At 43.4% G+C, this 20417-nt stretch overlaps 1 long non-coding RNA gene across 3 annotated transcripts; it reads right to left on the bottom strand.

Moving 5' to 3' along the window:
• Positions 1 to 466: 466 nt before the first annotated feature.
• LOC141085996 (uncharacterized) lies at positions 467 to 13253 on the bottom strand. 3 transcript variants are annotated; one of them, XR_012231465.1, is made up of 4 exons: positions 12865 to 13252; positions 11388 to 11718; positions 9040 to 9169; positions 467 to 778 (listed from the first exon to the last, which is right to left on the bottom strand). It is a non-coding gene; the product is annotated as an uncharacterized lncRNA (long non-coding RNA). The 3 variants fall into 3 exon arrangements; XR_012231467.1 differs by lacking the exon at positions 467 to 778 and adding an exon at positions 1733 to 2470 and having other exon boundaries at positions 12865 to 13253; XR_012231466.1 differs by lacking the exon at positions 467 to 778 and adding an exon at positions 2727 to 2970.
• Between the last annotated feature and the right edge of the window lie 7164 nt (positions 13254 to 20417).

The raw sequence follows: 20417 nt of genomic DNA, 5'->3' as shown, positions 1-20417 counted from the left end.
CTTTTAACCCTTATAACTTCCTAACAAAAAAAAATTTTGGTTCCAAAATTGTGCTGATGTAAAGTAAACATGTGGGAAATGTTAGTTATCAAGTTTTTTGTGTGCCGTATCTCTGTGATTTAAGGGCATAAAAATTCAAAGTTGGAAAATTGCGAAATTTTCAAAATTTTTGCCAAATTTCCGTTTTTTTCACAAATAAACGCAAGTTATTTGAATGAAATTTTACCACTAACATGAAGTACAATATGTCACGAGAAAACAATGTCAGAATCACCGGGATCCATGGAAGCGTTCCAGAGTTAATACCTCATAAAGGTACAGTGGTCAGAATTGTAAAAATTGGCCCGGTCATGAATGTGCAAACCACCCTTGGGGGTTAAGGCGTTAAAGTTAGGGTTCATTCAAAAGTTTAAAAAAATAAAATAAATAAAATAAAAAAATTATTACTGTTACATTAGGTCTACTATTGTTAGATTAGGTTAGTTTTTATTGTTAGGCATTCATATAAAATAAAACGATGGCGTGCAGAATGGTTACCGAGGTGCAGCGGTACACCCTGCTTTGCTCCGCTAGTTTCGGGCGTCAAACAAAATCTGATTCTGAAGCAGAACAGTTTTCAGACAGTGATGGCTGCTCTTCCTCCACAAGATCCCACAGCCCAATGGTAGTAGATTTAGTGGTCACTGTTGAATCATCAGAGGCAGGGCCAAATTCTGCAGTCCATTGTGGTATCCCGACAATGCATGTTTCACTCAAACTCATCCTTTTTCAGCGGCCCCTGGAATAAAATTAGATGTCACCAATTTTACCCTCCAAAAGCCCACATCCTTTCATTCCATTCATAGATCCATTCCCCACAATTGTGCCTGAAATAAAAACATATTTGGGCCTTACTCTCAATATGGGTTTAGTACACTCTTCATTCCTACTGGGCTACAGAATCTGTTTTCAGTATCACCGTATTTGCAGCTATCATCTCTGGAGCCATATATGAAGCCCTAAAGAAATTCCTTCATTTTAGCGATAAATCCTAAGACCCAAAAGAAATGACCCCACTTACAATCGCCTTAACAAACTGAGACCCCTAATTTCCCTCATAAAAGAATCATTCCTAAATTTCTATATCCCAGTGTATATTGTGCGTTCCACTCTGTGGAAACACGTTTATGACTGGAAGAGCAATGTCGTCACTTCCTGTTGCGCCTCCTTGATGATATTAACCGGCACCCTCTGAACAGTAGCGTGAGTCCCACACTGTGGAATGCAAGCACAACTTCCTATGCAAATCTAGGCATGCGCGGTGAAGCACTAACATGTATTACCATTGTCTAGAATTCATTATTGTTGCACTAATAACGTAGCATTAATGTATTTAGATACCAAACAGCGTAGGGGTATAAACATTCCCCCAACATAATGGAAATCAAGGGAAAAAACATCGGGAAAAGCAACACATTGACAAAAGGTGTATTGGTACAAAAATATATATACTTCCCCCTTTTCCCTATGAATATAATATATATACGTTTTCAATGTAATGATAAAAAGTTAATAAAAATTATTGAAAAACAAAAATATATATACAGTGGGGGAAATATGTATTTGATCCCTTGCTGATTTTGTAAGCTTTCCCACTGACAAAGACATTATCAGTCTATAATTTTAAGGGCAGGTTAATTTTAACATTGAGAGATAGAATATCAAAAATAAAATCCAGAAAATCACATTGTATAAATTATATATATTTATTTGCATTTTGCAATGAGAAATAAGCAGGTGACACGAGAAGTCTCTGAAGCGATCCCAGATGGAATAGAAGAAATGTCTCTTGAATAAAATGGCAGTTCCTGGCTTTTCCCGGCGCGGGCTTTCGGTCCTGGTACACGGTGTTGCACGGGGAGTAGATGTAAAAACAAGTGGGCCACAAAGTTTCAGAGAGGAGGCCGCCGAAGGGCCCACGTAGTCAGCGAGTTGCGCGTGGTCTGTTTGGTAACGATTGTTAGGCACTGCGAAGGGTGCTGTCAAGTCAGAGTTCTCAGGTATGGAAGTCTGCCAGAAGCTCGGCTCTCTCTCAACCCAGGCTGTGCCCAGAGAGGTGGTTAAGCTGCGGCATAGGCCTGCTGATTGGCAGGGAACCGTGGCGACGGAGTCAACCTTCTCCTTGTGTTTTTTCTGTCTCCCCACCAGAAGTTCCCCTTTTGCGCGCTCAGCTCCTTTTATCCCTACCCCGCCACCTGCAGTCAGGTGCAAAGATCTGCTCTGGTCAGAAAGTGCTTCACCCCTCAACAATGGTCACAGCCCCTATGGTTCCAGCCCAGACCCACAAGAAGCTGCCCTAGCCTGGTCCATCTCCCTACATCCTCACATGGCCTCAACAGACCTCACAGCGCTCGGATCAATGTTATTCTATGGAGCAGTTCAGATAACACCATTCTCTTCGGTACTTTGGATGAGACTCACTTTTTCAAGCCTATGGGTGTGCAAAAAATCAGTACATTATGTTTTCCATCCAATTTTTAAGGACACATTGGTCTTGTAAAGATTATTTACTGCTGAATTATAACACAGAAGCCAAACGGATGGAAAAAAGTCCACACAGACAACGTAAGGATAATATACAGGGATATGACAAAAAGGATAAAAATAATAACTTAAAACAATTAATAAGAAATTTACTAGAAAGGTTAATGGTATTATCATAGAATTCTTAAATTCTGGAGAGGATATTCAAGATGCGGATAATTCCGCACTCCTCCAAAATCAGGCAAGGGAACCACTGGGTTCAGAAGAGTTGCATACTTCATTCAGGGCTATAAAACTACGTGTTTCGTGGACGTCCTGGCTATGGCTATGTACCTGAGGAAGTGGACAGGACATACCACTGACGTTATTTCTGATGGAACCGTTCACTTTTCACGTCTTTTCCATCTGGCCCAGACCGACATGACAACTCCTACAGCCAGGACTCGGCTGCAGAGAATACAACAAAGACACATTTCACTTCTCATATTTTCAGCACTGTCACCAATTGGACTATTCCCAACCTGCACAAACTGCTCATCCTGCTGATACCCCAATACTGAGCCGCTGCTGCCATATGTGCCCCTATTACTGCACCTGATACCCCAATACTGAGCCGCTGCTGTCGTATGTCTCCCTATTACTACACCTGATACCCCAATACTGAGCCGCTGCTGCCGTATGTGTCCCTATTACTGCACCTGATACCCCAATACTAAGCTGCTGCTGTCGTATGTCTCCTATTACTGCACCTGATATCCCAATGCTGAGCCGCTGCTGCCGTATGTGTCCCTATTACTGCCCCTGATACCCCAATACTGAGCCGCTGCTGCCGTATGTTTCCCTATTACTGCACCTGATACCCCAATGCTGAGCTGCTGCTTCTGTATGTGTCCCTATTACTGCACCTGATACCCCAATACTGAGCCGCTGCTGACGTATGTGTCCCTATTACTGCACCTGATACCCCATTACTGAGCTGCTGCTGTATGTGTCCCTATTACTGCACCTGATACCCCAATACTGAGCCGCTGCTGCCGTATGTGTCCCTATTACTGCACCTATTGTGTGGTTCTGTGTGACCTTTAAATTCTAAAGCAACTCTCTAGAAAATAGTAATGTCAGGTGCAAGTGCCCTAGAAAACAGGGCCCACACTTTGGTCCCTAGAATTTAATATTGCCCTGTGTGTGCCCCTTTGACAGTCACAGTAACCCAAGTTCCCATGTAACACCAAGTGCCCACTTCACATTTAATAATGTCCCAAGTCTCCCCCTTGTACAGCTCCTCTATACACAGTATAATGACACCCCACACTGTATATATACTGACCCCTTAATATCCCCAAACTATTTAATGGCTCCAACACTGTATGATGGCCCCGTCACTATAATCCCCACACTGTATGATGGCCACCTAGACAGCATCCATATCATAATACACCAGATAGTCCTCAATATAGTATAATGCACTCCCCATAGGCAGAGTGTATAGTATAATGCACTCCCCATAGGCAGCCTCTATATTAGAATGCACTCCCCATAGGCAGATTCTATATTATAATGCACCCCCATAGGCAGCCTATTATAATGCACCCCCATAGGCAGGCTATTATAATGCACCCCCATAGGCAGCATATTATAATGCACTCCCCATAGGCAGTCTATTATAATCAACTCCTCATAGGCAATGTATAGCACAAAAACCCATAAAAGTAAAAAAAGGCACAACTCACTACAATAATTAGCCACATAAGAAAAAAACAGTATAACATGCCAGTAAAATTAATTCTACTTTATTCAATGAATTTGTAATAAAAATAGTACACAAAACATCAATTCACAATTTCAAGGTCACTACTGAAACATCATAGGAGTCAACAACGCCATAAGCCCTACCTACTTGTTATGCAAATCAGTGCATGTAATATTTCACAGACATAGCCAAAGAAAATTCCACATTGGCTTAGTATTGGCTGTCAGTATAAGACTACTATTGTGTTGCCTAAAAATGGCTGCTGTGATGATAAAAATATTGTTAAAAGCACTTGCATAAGTATGTGGTCTGCTTATGCGGTCTGCTTAGGCGAACCTCCTGACGAAGAAATGAAACGCGCGTTGGGGCGCTTGTGGAGGACTGCATAAACAGACCACATACATATGTAAGTGCTTTTTTTATACTAGATCATCTAATTATGTCAAACTTAGTCCTGCAGCAGCCGATGACATCATCGCTTACACTCTGGCTGATGATGTCATAATGGCGATGATGTCACAATACTAGGTGATTGTTAGGTTAAAGATTCCGATGTCACTTTTCTTACTTTACCTTCAGCTTTTGGAGAGTGAAGACGACTTTTGCGCACTTAGCAAATTCATTATTATTGATATTAACTTATCATGGGACGAAAAAGGAAGTGTGGTGAAAAGAATAAGAGACGTGCTAAAAAAAGATGCACGGAAGAGAGTTTTTCCCAGAGAGGAGTAACTTCTCAGGACATTGTACAGGACGTACCTGTTGAGAATACAGATGATCCCTGTACATCATCTTCTGGACATCCTCCAGAGAATAAGACCCTTAAAAAGGGGAAAAAAAGAGGGAACACATCTCCTGAGAAAGGAGATGAAACCCCAAATAAGAGAGGAAGAAGCTCTCACATCCATCAAGAGAGAGTTGAAAATCAAAGTTGTAGAGAACAACTTAAGAGAAAGAGGACATCTGACACTGAGACCACCACAAAGAGAAGACGTGAGAGTGACAAATCCATCGATCAAGCTCCAGAAGGTAAAGTCTATAGTCATTTAGTCATTTATGTGTGTATGTGTGTATGTCCGGGATAGGCATCCGCACCGTCGCAGCTACAGCCACAAAATTTGGCACAGTCACACGTCTGGACCCCGAGAGCGTCCTAAGCTATGTTGTGAGGCGAAATTTTAACCCCGCGCGTTCCAATTCACCAAACAATTTTGCCCCTATCTACATACTGGGGGAAAAAGTGTGTGCGTCAAGCCCCGCCCCTCATTGTGATGTTATAATGCAACTATTTGCATACTGGGGAAGCAGTGTGTGCGTATGAAGCCCTGCCCCTCATTATGATGTCACAATGGTTGCCATGGCGACGCTGATGTCATCAAAGGTTGCAAGCCCTGCCGCCGCTCATTATGATGTCATAATGGTTGACTATGGAGTGGAGGATGTGTGATGAGTATATGGGCACCGGACTATGGGATGGAGGATAAGTATGATGGGTATATGGGAACGGGACTATGGGATGGAGGATGTGTGATGGGTATATGGGCACTGGACTATGGGATGGAGGATATGTATGACTGGTATATGGGCACGGGACTATGGGATTGCGGATATGTATATGGGCACGGGACTATGGGATGGAGGATGTGTGATGGGTATATGGGCACTGGACTATGGGATGGAGGATATGTTTGACGGGTATATGGGCACGGGACTATGGGATGGTGGATATGTATATGGGCACGGGACTATGGGATGGAGGATGTGTGATGGGTATATGGGCACTGGACTATGGGATGGAGGATATGTTTGACGGGTATATGGGCACGGGACTATGGGATGGTGGATATGTATATGGGCTCGGGACTATGGGATGGAGGATGTGTGATGGGTATATGGGCACTGGACTATAGGATGGAGGATATGTATGACGGTATATGGGCACGGGACTATGAGATGGCGGATATGTATGATAGGTATATGGGCATGGGACTATGAGATGAAGGATGTGTGATGGGTATATGGGCAATCGACTATGGGATGGCGAATATGTATGATGGGTATATGGGCATGGGACTATGGGATGGAGAATATGTATGATGGGTATATGGGCATGGGACTATGGGATGGAGGATGTGTGATGGGTATATGGGCACTCGACTATGGGATGGAGGATATGTATGATGGGTATATGGGCACGGGCCTATGGGATCGTGGATATGTATGATGGGTATATGGGCACGGGACTATGGGATGGAGGATAATTATAATTTTCTATAACTAACCACATTTCGTTACTATGCCCGGGCAGCGCCGGGCACTTCAGCTAGTTTTATATAAAGTGTTCATTTATTTTACAAAATGTAACCTAATGACATAATCTTGTCCCGTACATACTACCGTGTACATCAGAGCTTTCCACCTTCTATACTTAAGGCTCTCCAGCCAGAACATGGTGGTAACCAGGTTCCTCATGGTTCAAAGCTCATGATAGATTTTTAAAAAATTGCCAATTTATTGGAGCATTATATATGAGTGATTAATTGTTAGTTCTTATATCTGTTTTCTGTTCTAGGTGTAATCGGTGCTCAGACCACCAGCCCTTCAGAGCAAGTGACTGCCTGTTTTTCCCTGGAGAGTTTAATCTTTACCAGGAAGCTTGGAGAAGGCAGTTTTGGGAAGGTGATGCTGGCGACACATCAACCCAGCGGACTTCAGCTGGCGGTCAAGATGGTTAAGAAGAGAGAATTGTTGGAAAATGCTAAAGACACCATCCGCATAGAGAGAGATGTCCTGGAAATCACTGAAGACAGTAGATTCTTCACACATGCCTATGGCACCTTCCAGACAGCGGTAAGAGACTCCTCACGTTCTAGGAATTCTCTCCTTTCTCCCCATCATGTCCATTTGCTTCCATCAGATTGCAAATTCAATCTTTGTCTGTAAATGAAGAGACCTGCTGCATGCTCTGTGTGTCTGTATGTCCTGGGCGCCATTACTGATGGCTATCATTAGAGGATTTTGACTTAGTTGTCACCCTGGACACCTCTCCAGTGTGTGCAGACACAAAGACATGTTTTCTGAACATACAGTATAGGTCCCAAAACCATAGTAAATGTTATCAGGATGGATAAAATCTGCATTATTTACCATAATCTTCCCTTCTCTCGCACAGGACTATGCATTTTATGCCATGGAATATCTGAGTGGTGGCGAGTTGACTGCATTTATCAAAAGCAGAGCCCCCCTGGATGTCTGCACGACCAGGTAAGAGAGCAGCCGCTCTGTGATATCTGTTGCCGCTGTCTCCTCTCATAGATATTAGTGGTTCAGTAGAACAATTAATGCTGATAGGATTTTTTTCTTCCTTATTAGGTTCCTTGCAGCAGAAATCTTGAGTGGAATAGAGTTTCTCCACAGTCGTGGGATTATTCACCGGTAATAAGTCATTTCTTGTATTATACAAGAGAAAGATTTACTATGGGAAATAGTTAACTGTGCCAGAATTGTGGTGTTATTTAGCCAAAAATATGGTGAACATGATGTGTACCACATTTATGAAGTGTTTTAGACACTTTTGGGGCTCATTGAAGAGGGGACAAGGCTTTTATGGAAATGGGAATAGTTTGATAGGAATCCATGTGGCTTACAATGTCATAACGTGCAACTAAACTGTAATCAGATTTTTGTGAAAAATTATTGGCTCTAAGTAATGAAAACAATAGTGGTGTAACATCAGACAAAAATCTCTGAAGTTGCTCCTAATTTGTTACACAGCCACTGTGATGATTTGGCGTGTTTTCAGAAAGCCTGGTATATGTCTACACAAGATAGGATTAGTGAATCTGTCCCCCAATGTTTAGTGAGTGGTCCTGTGAAGCCCCCACAGCAACCCAAGCACGACAGCTGATCTATATCTGACTCACAGAACTATTTTTCTTTCTTTTTTTAAGGGATTTAAAACCAGACAACATTCTTCTGGACGGTGATGGACACGCTAAGATTGCTGATTTCGGCCTTGCTGCTATGAATGTATTTGGTTCTCAGAAGATCAGAGTTTTTTTCGGCACTCCTGGCTATATGGCTCCTGAGGTGACTATGTGACTACTAATAACTCTTATTATACACCTGCAATTCTCACTTAATGTGTAGCTTGTGGAATCACAGATCTATCATCACATCAACCCACATTTACTAACGCTATCTAATAGATGTACTGTGTAAGGGCCCCCATACATATTAGACTTAAGTCAGCGAAACTGGCCAATATCAGAAGGATCAGCCTAGGGCAGCATGGTGGCTCATTGGTTAGTACTACAGTCTTGCAATGCTGGGGTCTTGGGGTCAAATCCCACCAAGGACAATACCATGTTTGTGTGGGTTTCTCTGGTTTCCTCCCACACTCCAAAGACATACTGATAGGGAAAGTACTGTACGTAAAGCACTGCAGAATAAGATAGCGCTGTATAAGAAAAGCATAATAAATAAAAAAAACAGTTTAATGTGTACTGAGGCTTCTCGATTTGAGAGGTAGCTATCAACTAAATGATGTTTTGGCCGACATGTCCTATGTATGGGGGCTTAGGTGTGGAAAAACACTACCAGTAAACATGGACCACGGTAGTTTTCTGTCTCCCAGGATGAACACTGTACTAACTTACTCTTCTAATCTTATATTTCCACAGATGATTCGTCGACAGCCCTTTAATTACACGGTCGACCTGTTTGCTTTTGGGATCATAGTCTTCCAAATGGCCACAGGATCTTACCCGTTTTACTCTGGTCAGTGTTCTCGAAGGATTGCCCGTTCAGTGAAATGTGATAAACCTTGCTATCCGCACAGCATGGATTCTCAGCTCAGGGATGTCATAGAGAGAGTGAGTAAAAAGACACTTCCACCTGGAGACATAGGAAGGATAGACGAGTCAGGAGATTTCATAATACACCGTACATTTCTTTACCACTGCGTTGGGTATTTCAGCTTTGTCCAATAGAAGGAATTGGGACAATGCTGGAGCCCCGGGACAGCCTCTCCTAAGTGTGCAGTGTTCTTATCTACAGGCCAGTTTATACAGTAAAGAGGCTGCGGTGCTCACCAAAACCTCTTCACACAGCTAATCATCAGCATTATTGGGTATCTGCCCCTAACTGATCGACTACTGATGGCCTATCCTGTACTATCCTATCCTGTACTACCCTGTCCGGTACCATCCTGTCTTGTACCATCCTATCCTGTTTCATCCTGTCCTGTACTATCCTATTCCGTACTATCATATCCTGAACTATCCTGTCCTCTATTATCCTGCCCTGTACCATCCTGTCCTGTACTATACTGTCCTGTACTATCCTGTCCTGTACTATACTGTCCTGTACTATCCTGTCCTGTACCATCCTGTCCTGTACCATCCTGTCCTGTACCATCCTGTCCTGTACCATCCTGTCCTGTACTATCCTGTCCTGTACCATCCTGTCCTGTACCATGCCGCCCTGTACCATCCTATCTCGCCCTGTATTATTCTATCCTGTCCCATCCTATCCTATCATATTTATTTCTAGCAATGGCTGTTTTAAGAAATTCATCTTTCTATAAGAAAATGAGAAAATAATTCTGCTACTGCTGTTTTTTTCTGAGATTATTTATAATATTACTTGTGATATAATAATTATTCTTATATATTTGCAGCTCTTGTGTAAATCACCAAAAAAGAGGCAGGTTGTTTGCAGCAATCTAAAAGGACATCCATTCTTCTCGCCCATAAACTGGGAGGAATTAGAGGCGGGAAGGTCCCGTCCACCATTCACAATGACACCTGTAAGTGCACAGCGTTATTTTATTACAATGTCACGTCCTCGCCTGTGTAATGTGATAATATGTGTAAGAAATACTCAACTAATGAGTAACAATTCTACAAAGTGTAGAGCAGAATGTGTTTATCCTCCCCGGCTGGTAAATGGGTGGAATTACAGAATGTGGCAGGATGGACTGGCTTTTACATATTTCTCAAAAGTGTAATTATTGTCCCCAATTCTTCAGAAGACCATTTAGTGACTAACTTGAATCTGTCAGGCTGCGTTCACACTGTGCATTTTTTTCTACGAAAAAGAGCCATAATGCTCTGGACATTTGTTGGGGGAAAAAACACAACAAAAATATGCAGTATTGTTGACAATGCGTCAAAAGAACCCAATGTGGTTACAACATGTGAACACAGCTTTATGGTGCAGTTGTAGAAGATGTGGATACCGCAGATTGCCAGGCAGCACCAGGAGTTGACTTGTTCTCAAGCTGCAGGTGACGATGCATCATGGTGATTAGCGGTAATCGGCACACGGTTACCACGGCTCATCCACAATCTGTACAGGTGCCCTCGGGAGGGGACGGATATAATTAAATACTTAATGAATTAACCAGACTGATTTGTCTTTCTTCTATAGATCCCAGTTATAGAAACCAGCACACATATTGAATTACACCAAGTGATGTCTGACACTGAAGCTCAGAAACCACCTATAACACCGGAGGACCAGCAGCTGTTCTGTGACTTCTCCTACATCAGCAACAGGTGGAAGAGCATTGAAAGCCGCAGCCATGACAGCAATGGGAATATAATGCAGTCGCCTCCCCCAATACCTGACGACTGGCTCAGGAAGGGCAGTGAAAGCCGCAGCAATGACAGCATTGGAAATATAACGCAGTCCCCTCCCCCAATACCTGACGACTGGCTGAGGAAGGGCAGTGAAAGCCGCAGCAATGACAGCATTGGAAATATAATGCAGTCCCCTCCCCCAATACCTGACGACTGGCTGAGGAAGAGCAGTGAAAGCCGCAGCAATGACAACATTGGGAATATAATGCAGTCCCCTCCCCCAATACCTGACGACTGGCTGAGGAAGAGCAGTGAAAGCGGCAGCAATGACAGCATTGGAAATATAATGCAGTCCCCTCCCCCAATACCTGACGACTGGCTGAGGAAGAGCAGTGAAAGCGGCAGCAATGACAGCATTGGAAATATAATGCAGTCCCCTCCCCCAATACCTGACGACTGGCTGAGGAAGAGCAGTGAAAGTCGCAGCAATGACAGCATTGGGAATATAACGCAGTCCCCTCTCCCAATACCTGACTGGCTCAGGAAGGCGTGGACCTGGTTGTGGTCTGAAGAAACAGGCAGGGTCTGTAGGAATCCCGCCCCTGCATTCTTTTATCATCTCTGTTGCATATCAGGTACCATAGTCTACTGCATTCTCATCTGGCTGGCAGGCTACTTGGAGAGGTAGGACCATCATACTACAGGACGGCACGGTGGCGCAGTGATTAGCACTGTTAGCGAGCAGCACTGTGGTCTTCGATGTAAATCTGGGACTCCATCTGCACAGAGTTTGTATGTTCTCCCCGTGCCTGTGTGGGTTTTCTCCGGGTACTCCGGTTTCCTCCCACAACTCAAAACATACTGATAGGAGAAAAAAATAAAATTATTAATTATTGAACATCATCATCCTGTATCTCGTGCAATTCTGTATTTATTACCAGTGAGTGATCTATAGAAAGGTGGTAACACTGCACATTGTCATGAGTTTCATATATTACTACGTGTGCTATGAGGATTTTATTCAGCTGTATATGTACAGCGGATGTTGGTTGCCTTTTAACAGCAGAGGTTAAGTAACCTTATTCCTCAGCGCTGCTTTTTAATGGCCCTCAGAAATAAGTCAATAGCAACCCCATTGTTGGAAATTCTCGGGGGTTTCAGTTACTGGGGGTAGCTGAGACCCTGGAGAACACAATCAGGGATGTTTTTTACCGGTTTTCTGTTACATAATCACCGTTATTCACTGAATAACATTGATCACATAAAAAAGTAAAGTCTGATTTAAAAATCATTTTTCTTTCCTCTGCCATGATCTAACATGTCAGATGAGAGAGAAATGATGTCCTTAGGCTCACCATAGCACCCTAGTACCAGCGACACCATTCGCTTCCTCCTCCTCTTCCTGAAGCAAAATGACTTCATTGCGAGGTGCACGTCAGTTAATGATCAGCCGGCGGCACCCAACAACATCAGAGATATTCTCTATTGGTCCCTGACTTTTGATAAATGTGATAGATCCTTTCAAAGTGATCAAAAGTCCAATATTTGTTATCCCCCTAGTAAGATTAAATTTGTTCATTTTTGTTTTAATTTTATAATTTTGATTTCTTTCTTTCTTTGCTTTTAGCCAGGGATTAGGGATAACTCCTTATGGTTGGGGTAGGGTTGGGTTTAGGGTTAGAGTTGGACTTAGCATTAGGGTTGGGCTTAGGGTTAGGATTTAAAGTTAGGGTTCATTACAAGGTTTAAAAAAAAAAAAAATAAATAAAATTACAAAATTAATACTGTTACAATAGGTCTACTATTGTTAGATTAGGTTAGTTTTTATTGTTACTCATTCATATAAAATAAAATGATGGCGGGCAGAATGGTTACCGAGGTGCAGCGGTACAACCCTGCTTTGCTTAGCATTAGGGTTAGGCTTAGGGTTAGAATTTAAAATTAGGGTTCATTCAAAAGTTAAAAAAAATCATAAAAGAAATAACATTAAAAAATTATTACTCTTACATTAGGTCTACTATTGTTAGATTACTTTCGGGAGTCAAATGAAATCTGATTCTGAAGCAGAACAGTTTTCAGACAGTGATGGCTCCTCTTCCTCCACAAGATCCCACAGCCCGATGGTAGTAGATTTAGTGGTCACTGTTGAATCATCAGAGGCAGGGCCAAATTCTGCAGTCCTCCCTCCATTGTGGTATCCCGACAATGCATTTTTCACTCAAACTCATCCTTTTTTAGCAGCCCCTGGAATAAAATTAGATGTCACCAATTTTACCCTCCAAAAGCCCACATCCTTTCATTCCATTCATAGATCCATTCCCCACAAATGTCCCTGAAATAAAAACATATTTGGGCCTTACTCTCAATATGGGTTTAGTACACTCTCCATTCCTACTGGGCTACAGAATCTGTTTTCAGTATCACCGTATTCTCTGGAGCCATATATGAAGCCCTAACGAAATTCCTTCATTTTAGTGATAAATCCTAAGACCCAAAGGAAATGACCCCACCTACAATCGCCTTAAATTGTGACCCCTAATTTCCCTCATAAAAGAATGATTCCTAAATTCCTATATCCCAGAGGAAAATGTTGCAGTCTAAGAGTCCCTCATGAATTTCAAGGGCCATTTGTCATTCCGCCAATTTATTCCCTCCAAGTGCTCCAAATACATTGTAAAATTATGCAAAATGTGCGAGAGGACATCAGGGCACATGTGTACCTATCTAATTTACAAAGATAGGGACGGTCAAATTAACCCATCAAACTTCCCCCAGACAATTAGAATCCCAGGTAAAATTATCTGGGAACTAATGACACCATTTCTTCACCAAGAGTACCACATGTACACCGACAATTACTCCAAAAACTAGTGCAATAAAATTTGACGTGTGAATATAAAAAAAAAAAATATGAATGTGACACTGAAAAAAATGCAAATTGTAATTTTTCAAACTTGTGTTGCATAAAATTGCATAAAACATGTGGTATCAAACTACTCACTACCTCCCTAGATAAATAGATTAGAGCAAGGGTGGGCAATTAATTTTCCCAAGGGGCCACATGAGAAACTGGCACTGCTGTGGAGGGCCGAACAAATTGGCTGAACTTAAAGGGTAGGTCTGAAACCAAAGGTGAATTTCATATTAAATGTATTCAGTGTAATAATCTAATCTTGTTTTCTAATATACTTCAATGAAAAATCCCCTAACGTACCCTCTACATTCTGACTACCAGTCTCTTTTTTTAACGTCTCGACATTTTGTTTGAGATTCACCAGTACATGCTGGGATACTCGATTGAGCTGTCATCTGGGGGCAGACGCTGCGGTCACTTCCACAGCCTCTGCATCCTCTCTGAAATTAGGCGCCATCAGTGATGTCTGTTTTGGAGGTTCGGCTAGTCCTGCTAAACTGATAATGCGTTGGATGTAAATTGTGACGCATACTCAGTATGAGCTCCCTGTGCTATATTCCTTTGAATGCACAGTGACAGTGCGCTCCCTTACTGGTTCTTAAGAGGTAAGATGACCCGGCAGGGACCAGTCCAGTCTCTGAAACAGATGACGCTTCTTTTCATGGTGGGGAAAGCAGCTGTGGCAGTGACCGCAGCCTCTGCCCCCTGATGATATCCCATGTGAGAGTCCCAAAATGAAATGGAATTCTTAAACAAAATGTCATTAGAAGTTTAAAAAAAGAAAAACACAAGCAGACAGGAAGTTAGAGTAGAGAGGGAAAGGTAGAAATTTTTTTAACTGAAATATATTAGAAAAGTGATTAGATTATGAATTAATTTTAGTATGAAAGTCACCTTTGGTTTCGGATCACCCTTAATTCTGCATAATATTAATTTTGTCACTTTACAAAAAGCAGTTGCTTATGCGATGAAGTTTACATGAGCGTATAAAAAAAAAATTGTTTTTTTCATTTAGAAATAGACGATTTTCCATCTGTATTGTCATCCGTATGGCATCCATTTTAGACATCAGAAGTGAATAAAATTTTAAAGAAGAAATAGTATCCTGTGTTAGTAATGGAAATGTATTCGTAATAATCGGATGCTATAAGGATGATTCATATGGGATCCTATTTTTTTTATTTTTGCACACCCATAGACTTCAACAGGCGAGTCTGCTCCGAAATACAGAAGAGACCGGTGGGCACTGTGACGTTTCTCACAGACATCTTCAAGCTGTAATCTAAATACCACAATTCCATAACATTGCTCCTAGAGCTCTGTCTGAGGTCGGGCTTTTTTTTTTTTCATAGACAGCACTTGGACAAATATTACAGTTGTGTGAACATAGCCTGACAATACTTGTTGCAATAAAGCTTATCGTAAAACGTAATAGCAGCTGATCAAGCAATAAACATGGGAAAAAGTTTTTCTCCCACCTCTACTCCACATGCAGAGATCCACATCACATATGGACAGGAGCTGACCGGCAGGGGGTGGGAATCCTTACTGCAGTCTATGGAGTGGATGTGATAAGCCAGAAATCACAGGGGGGGGCACTATCAATTTGGTCTACGCTCACATTGATTTGTTTTTTTTGGTCAATTATTTACACTGAGTAGGTGTTTTTTATTACTATAATTAAAATAAAATTGTTTTTAAGGGATTATATGCTCAGACGTGATTATTACTCCCAAGTCTGTATATGACATTGTTCGCATACCCCTAAGGTGTCTAAACAGCAGAAATCATTCAAAGTCACCCTATGTTGTAAACTACACCTCTGAAGGATTCTATTCAGGGGAATAGGGAGCATTTTGAACCCACAGGTACTACACAGAATTACCGTATTTTCCGCTTTGTAATACGCACTTTTTTCCCCCCAAACTTGGGGGGAAAATGGGGGTGCGTCTTACAAAGAGGATATACATTACCAGGTGTAGGCCGCAGGGGTGTCCGGCTGTCCGTCGGCGCTGTGGGTGTCTCCGGGTGCCCAGCCATGTCTCCGGTTCCAATCCCGGGGCTCTGGCGACATTTTGCGACAGGCCAGAGCCCCGGGGCTCCCTCTTGGTTCCCTCTGTTTTGGGCTCCGGCAATATGGCGGCTGCCGCCGGGGGGCGGCGCATGCACTGATGGTGATCTCGGGACAGATCTCGCCGAAATCTCATCTTTTCGAGATCTCAGTCCCGAGATCACCATCAGCGCATGCGCCGCCCCCGGCCGCCATATTGCCGGAGCCCAAAACAGACGGAACCGAGAGGGAGCCCCGGGGCTCTGGCCTGTCGCAAAATGTCGCCAGAGCCCCGGGATTGGAACCGGAGACACCGCTGAGCAAGTGGAGACATGGATGGGCACCCGGAGACACCCACAGCACCGACGGACACCCGGTAAATGTGGGCAGAGCCCCGGGCTGCTGCACAGACCCCCCGGGCAGCAGTACAGCCCCCCTGGCAGCAGCGCAAGCCCCCCTGGTAGCAGCATGAGCTCCCCTGGCAGCAGTACAGCCCCCCTGGCAGCAGCGCAAGCCCCCCCTGGTAGCAGCATGAGCCCCCCCTGGTAGCAGCACAAGCCCCCCTGGCAGCAGTACGAGCCCCCCTGGCAACAGCATGAGCCCCCCTGGTAGCAGCATGAGCCCCCCCTGGTAGCAGCATGAGCCCCCCTGGCAGCAGTACAGCCCCCCTGGCAGCAGCGCGAGCACCCCTGGTAGCAGCACGAGCCCCCCTGGCAGCAGCACGAGCCCCCTGGCAGCAGCGCGAGCCCCCATGGCAGCAGCATGAGCCCCCCTGGTAGCAGCACGAGCCCCCCTGGCAGCAAAATGCACATCGGAGCACCATCTCATCCCTTCCTGCGGCCTGCAGTATCACCCCACTCCTGCCTCCTCCAGCAGCGACCCTGGGACCCCACTTCACCGCAACCATCACCCCCGGTAAGCAATAAGACACCTGGATTATAAGAGGCACCACCATTTTATTAAAAAAACGTTTTTTCCTATTTTTCTCCTCAAAATTTGTGGTGCGTCTTATAATCCGGAGCGTCTTATAAAGCGAAAAATACGGTAGTTGACATTAAGTTGTCATATTGAAAAAGTTCATTTTTTCACACAAATCCTGCTTTACCCCCAAATTTCTCACTTTTGCAAGAGATAACACCAAAAAGTGGACCTTAAAGTTTGTTACCCTTGTTCTTTTAAGCTTGACAATATCCCACATGTAATAAAAAATTCTGTTTAGACAAACAGCAGAACTTGGCATGGAAGGAGCAATTTTTGAATTTTGGAACACAAATTTGCCTGAAAGAGATGGCAAGCACCATTTCGCATTTGCAGGGCCCCTAAGGTTCCTAAACAGCAGAAACTCCTCACAAGTGACCCCATTTTGGAAACTACACCCCTCATGGATTTTATACAGGGGTCTAGCGAGCATTTTAAACCCATAGAAACTACACAGAATTTGATGACAGTAGGTTGTCATATTAAAAATGTTCATTTTTTTCTCAAAAATCTTGATTTAGCCCCAGATTACTCACTTTTGCAAGAGATATCAAAAAGTGTACCCAAAGTTTGCTGCCCACATCCTTCTGAGTCTGTCAATACCCCACATGTACCCTCAAAGTTATGTTTGGACAAAAGGCAGAGCTCGGAAAAGAAGGGGCACAATTTGAATTTTAGTTCTATTTGGAATAGATATATTGTCATATTTGCAGAGCCTGTGTGCTTCAAGAGCAACAGAAAATGAACATAAATGTCTACTTTGCTAATTATACCCTCTAATGTATTTATCTAGGGAGGTAGTGAGTAGTTTTTTATGCAGTTTTATGCAACACAAGTTTGAAAAATTACAATTTGCATTTTTTTCACTGTCACTGCCTCAGTGACTACCGCTGACGTCACTTAGGCTGCGCTGACTCCCCGCCTGACCCGTGTTGAACTGACAGCATGTGAAAATGTTCAGAAACTTTCCCACACTAATCAGTTCGTGTCCGGTCAGGAGGGGAGGCTGCACAGGCAGCTTTTCCTTCATTCCTCCGTGGTTTACAGTCAGGCCGGTCGCAATACCACCGCTCGCGGTTGTAAACTATTTAACCCCTTGAAATGGATTGCAGCGTGTGACATGACTGTACAGCGGACAGGTATGGGAAACAAATACACTCTCCATTCCTGGTTTTGCTGGCTGTAAGGCTGGTTTCACATTTGCGTTTTTTAGCGCTGGAAAAAAACGCATATGTGCGCATGCGTTTTTTCCCCTATATTTAACATGGGTGCGCATACCTGCGCGCTTGTAAGCGCATGTATGCGATTTTCATGCGCTGCGTTTTTTTGGGGTGTGCGTTTGTATTTTCCAGACGCAGCATGTTGCATTTTTTGGCCCTGCAAAAAAGCGCATGCGCACATATGCGCACGTTTTGCGCTAAAAATGGCCATTATAGCCTATGGATGCGCATATGTGCGCACTGGCATGCTCATGTATGCGTTTTTTTGCATATGCGTTTTTTTTTTTTAACCATGGAATTTAGGGGTTTGGGTTAGAGTTAGGGTTAGTTAAGGGGGTTTAGGGTTAGGGTCAGGGTTAGGGTTTGGGTCAGGGTTAGGGTTAAGTATGGTTTGGTTAAGGGTTAGGGTCAGGGTTAGGGTCAGGATTAGGGTTAAGTATGGTTTTGTTAAGGGTTAGGGTCAGGGTTAGGGTTAGGGTTAGGGTCAGGGTTAGGGTTAAGGTCAGGGTTAGGGTTAGGGTCAGGGTTAGGGTTAAGTATGGTTTTGTTAAGGGTTAGGGTCAGGGTTAGGGTCAGGATTAGGGTTAAGTATGGTTTTGTTAAGGGTTAGGGTCAGGGTTAGGGTCAGGATTAGGGTTAAGTATGGTTTGATTAAGGGTTAGGGTCAGGGTTAGGGTTAGGGTCAGGGTTAGGGTTAAGTATGGTTTTGTTAAGGGTTAGGGTCAGGGTTAGGGTTAGGGTTAGGGTCAGGGTTAGGGTCAGGGTTAGGGTTAGGGTCAGGGTTAGGGTTAGGGTTAGTTAGGGTTTAGGGTTTGGGTTAGGGTTAAGTATGATTTGGTTAAGGGTTAGGGTCAGGGTTAGGGTTAGGGTCAGGGTTAGGGTTAGGGTCAGGGTTAGGGTTAGTAAAGTCATGGTTTGGGTAGTGTGAGGGGCCACCTAAAAATGTTGGAAAAAAACGCAAACGCGGTAAAAACGCACTAAAAACGCATACAAACGCATAAAAACGCTGCGTTTTTTTCATGCATGCTCATAAAAATGCTTGAAAAAAACGCAGCAGTTGTATGCTTTTGTATGCGTTTTTTCAATGCGTTTTTTTGCGGGAAAAACGCGCTGCAAAAAAAAGCAAGTGTGAAACTAGCCTAAAATACATGTTATGGAAAAGGTTGAGGTGAACCCAACAGGGGAAAATGTTTGACAGCCCAATACACAGTGTATGGGCATTTCAACTCTAGGAGAACCGCTCGTTTAAATTGGGCCTATTTTTTTATCAAGCCTTCCTCCACGTCTCATCATCCGCCGCCACTAGATAACCTGGGTTAGCGTGTTCCGTGCTGCTTCCTAACAAGGATGGGTTGTTTTGCGGGGCGCAAAATACTTGTTATGGAAAAGGTTGAGGTGTACCCCACAGGGGAAAATGTTTGCCAGCCCATACACTTAGTGTATGGGCATTACAAGTCTAGGAGACCTGCTCCTTTTCAATGGGACATTTCTTTTTAAGAGGCCCTCCTCCATGTTTCTTCCAAGGGGAAATTGGGGTTATTGGCGTGCATATGACTTGGTAGCAGGGCAGGCCTTGCAGTCTATGCATAAGAAAACAGATTGGGAGTACAAAATGAATAATGTGAAGTGGATTTTCCAGTGCCCATCCAGTATGTGGGTTCAAAGGCATATTGGGGTGCATATGACTTGGTAGCAGTGCAGGCCCTGCAGTCAATGCATAAGAAAAGTTTGGGATTACGAAATGAATAATATGAAGTGGATTTTCCAATGGCCATTTAATACGTGGCTTGAAAAGCTTATTGGGGTGCATGTAACTTTGGGGCAAGCCAGGCCTTTAATTCAATGCATCATTTTTTCAGGAAGCCCTCCTGTACCTCTCGCGAAAGGGGTATTGGGGCGCGTCATAATTCTTGGCAGCCCATCCACTCACTGCATAGGCAATAACAGTATAGGAGACCCACTGCTTAATAATGGCACTTTAAGAGGATTTATTCTGCCTGATGCCCCTGTAAAAATAGGCTCTGTGACTTTAAGAGTCCCTCCTTCATAAATGAAACAAGATGTGTCTGCTTATGTGTCACACACCACATGGTCAGCTAGGGTTGTTAAAATGTTACAATGACATTTCCCAGTGAATGCATTTGTATTGGTTGAAAGCAATGCTAAAGTTGCAAAATGCCTCAAAACCGCTGCGTCTCAACATAGCCCAAGTGGTGGAGGAACATTTTTGTTTTGGGTTAATTATTTTGGCTTAGATACAAGTCATTAACCTGGAAAAGATGCACTTTAACACATTTCCCAGCAAAATCCATTTTTGTTTCGTTTTTCTAGGTTTTTTGGTGCACCTGTAAAAAGGGTGTGAAACTCGGACAACATTGTTTAGAGCTGTGACCTAGGA

The sequence above is a fragment of the Dendrobates tinctorius genome, unplaced genomic scaffold (assembly GCF_039654945.1).
Source record: "Dendrobates tinctorius isolate UK_male_01 unplaced genomic scaffold, ASM3965494v1 ptg000029l, whole genome shotgun sequence".
In the NCBI taxonomy this organism is placed as follows: Eukaryota; Metazoa; Chordata; class Amphibia; order Anura; family Dendrobatidae; genus Dendrobates; species Dendrobates tinctorius.
Note: the sequence above shows the minus strand (reverse complement) of the source record. Positions and strands in the feature narration are given on the sequence as shown.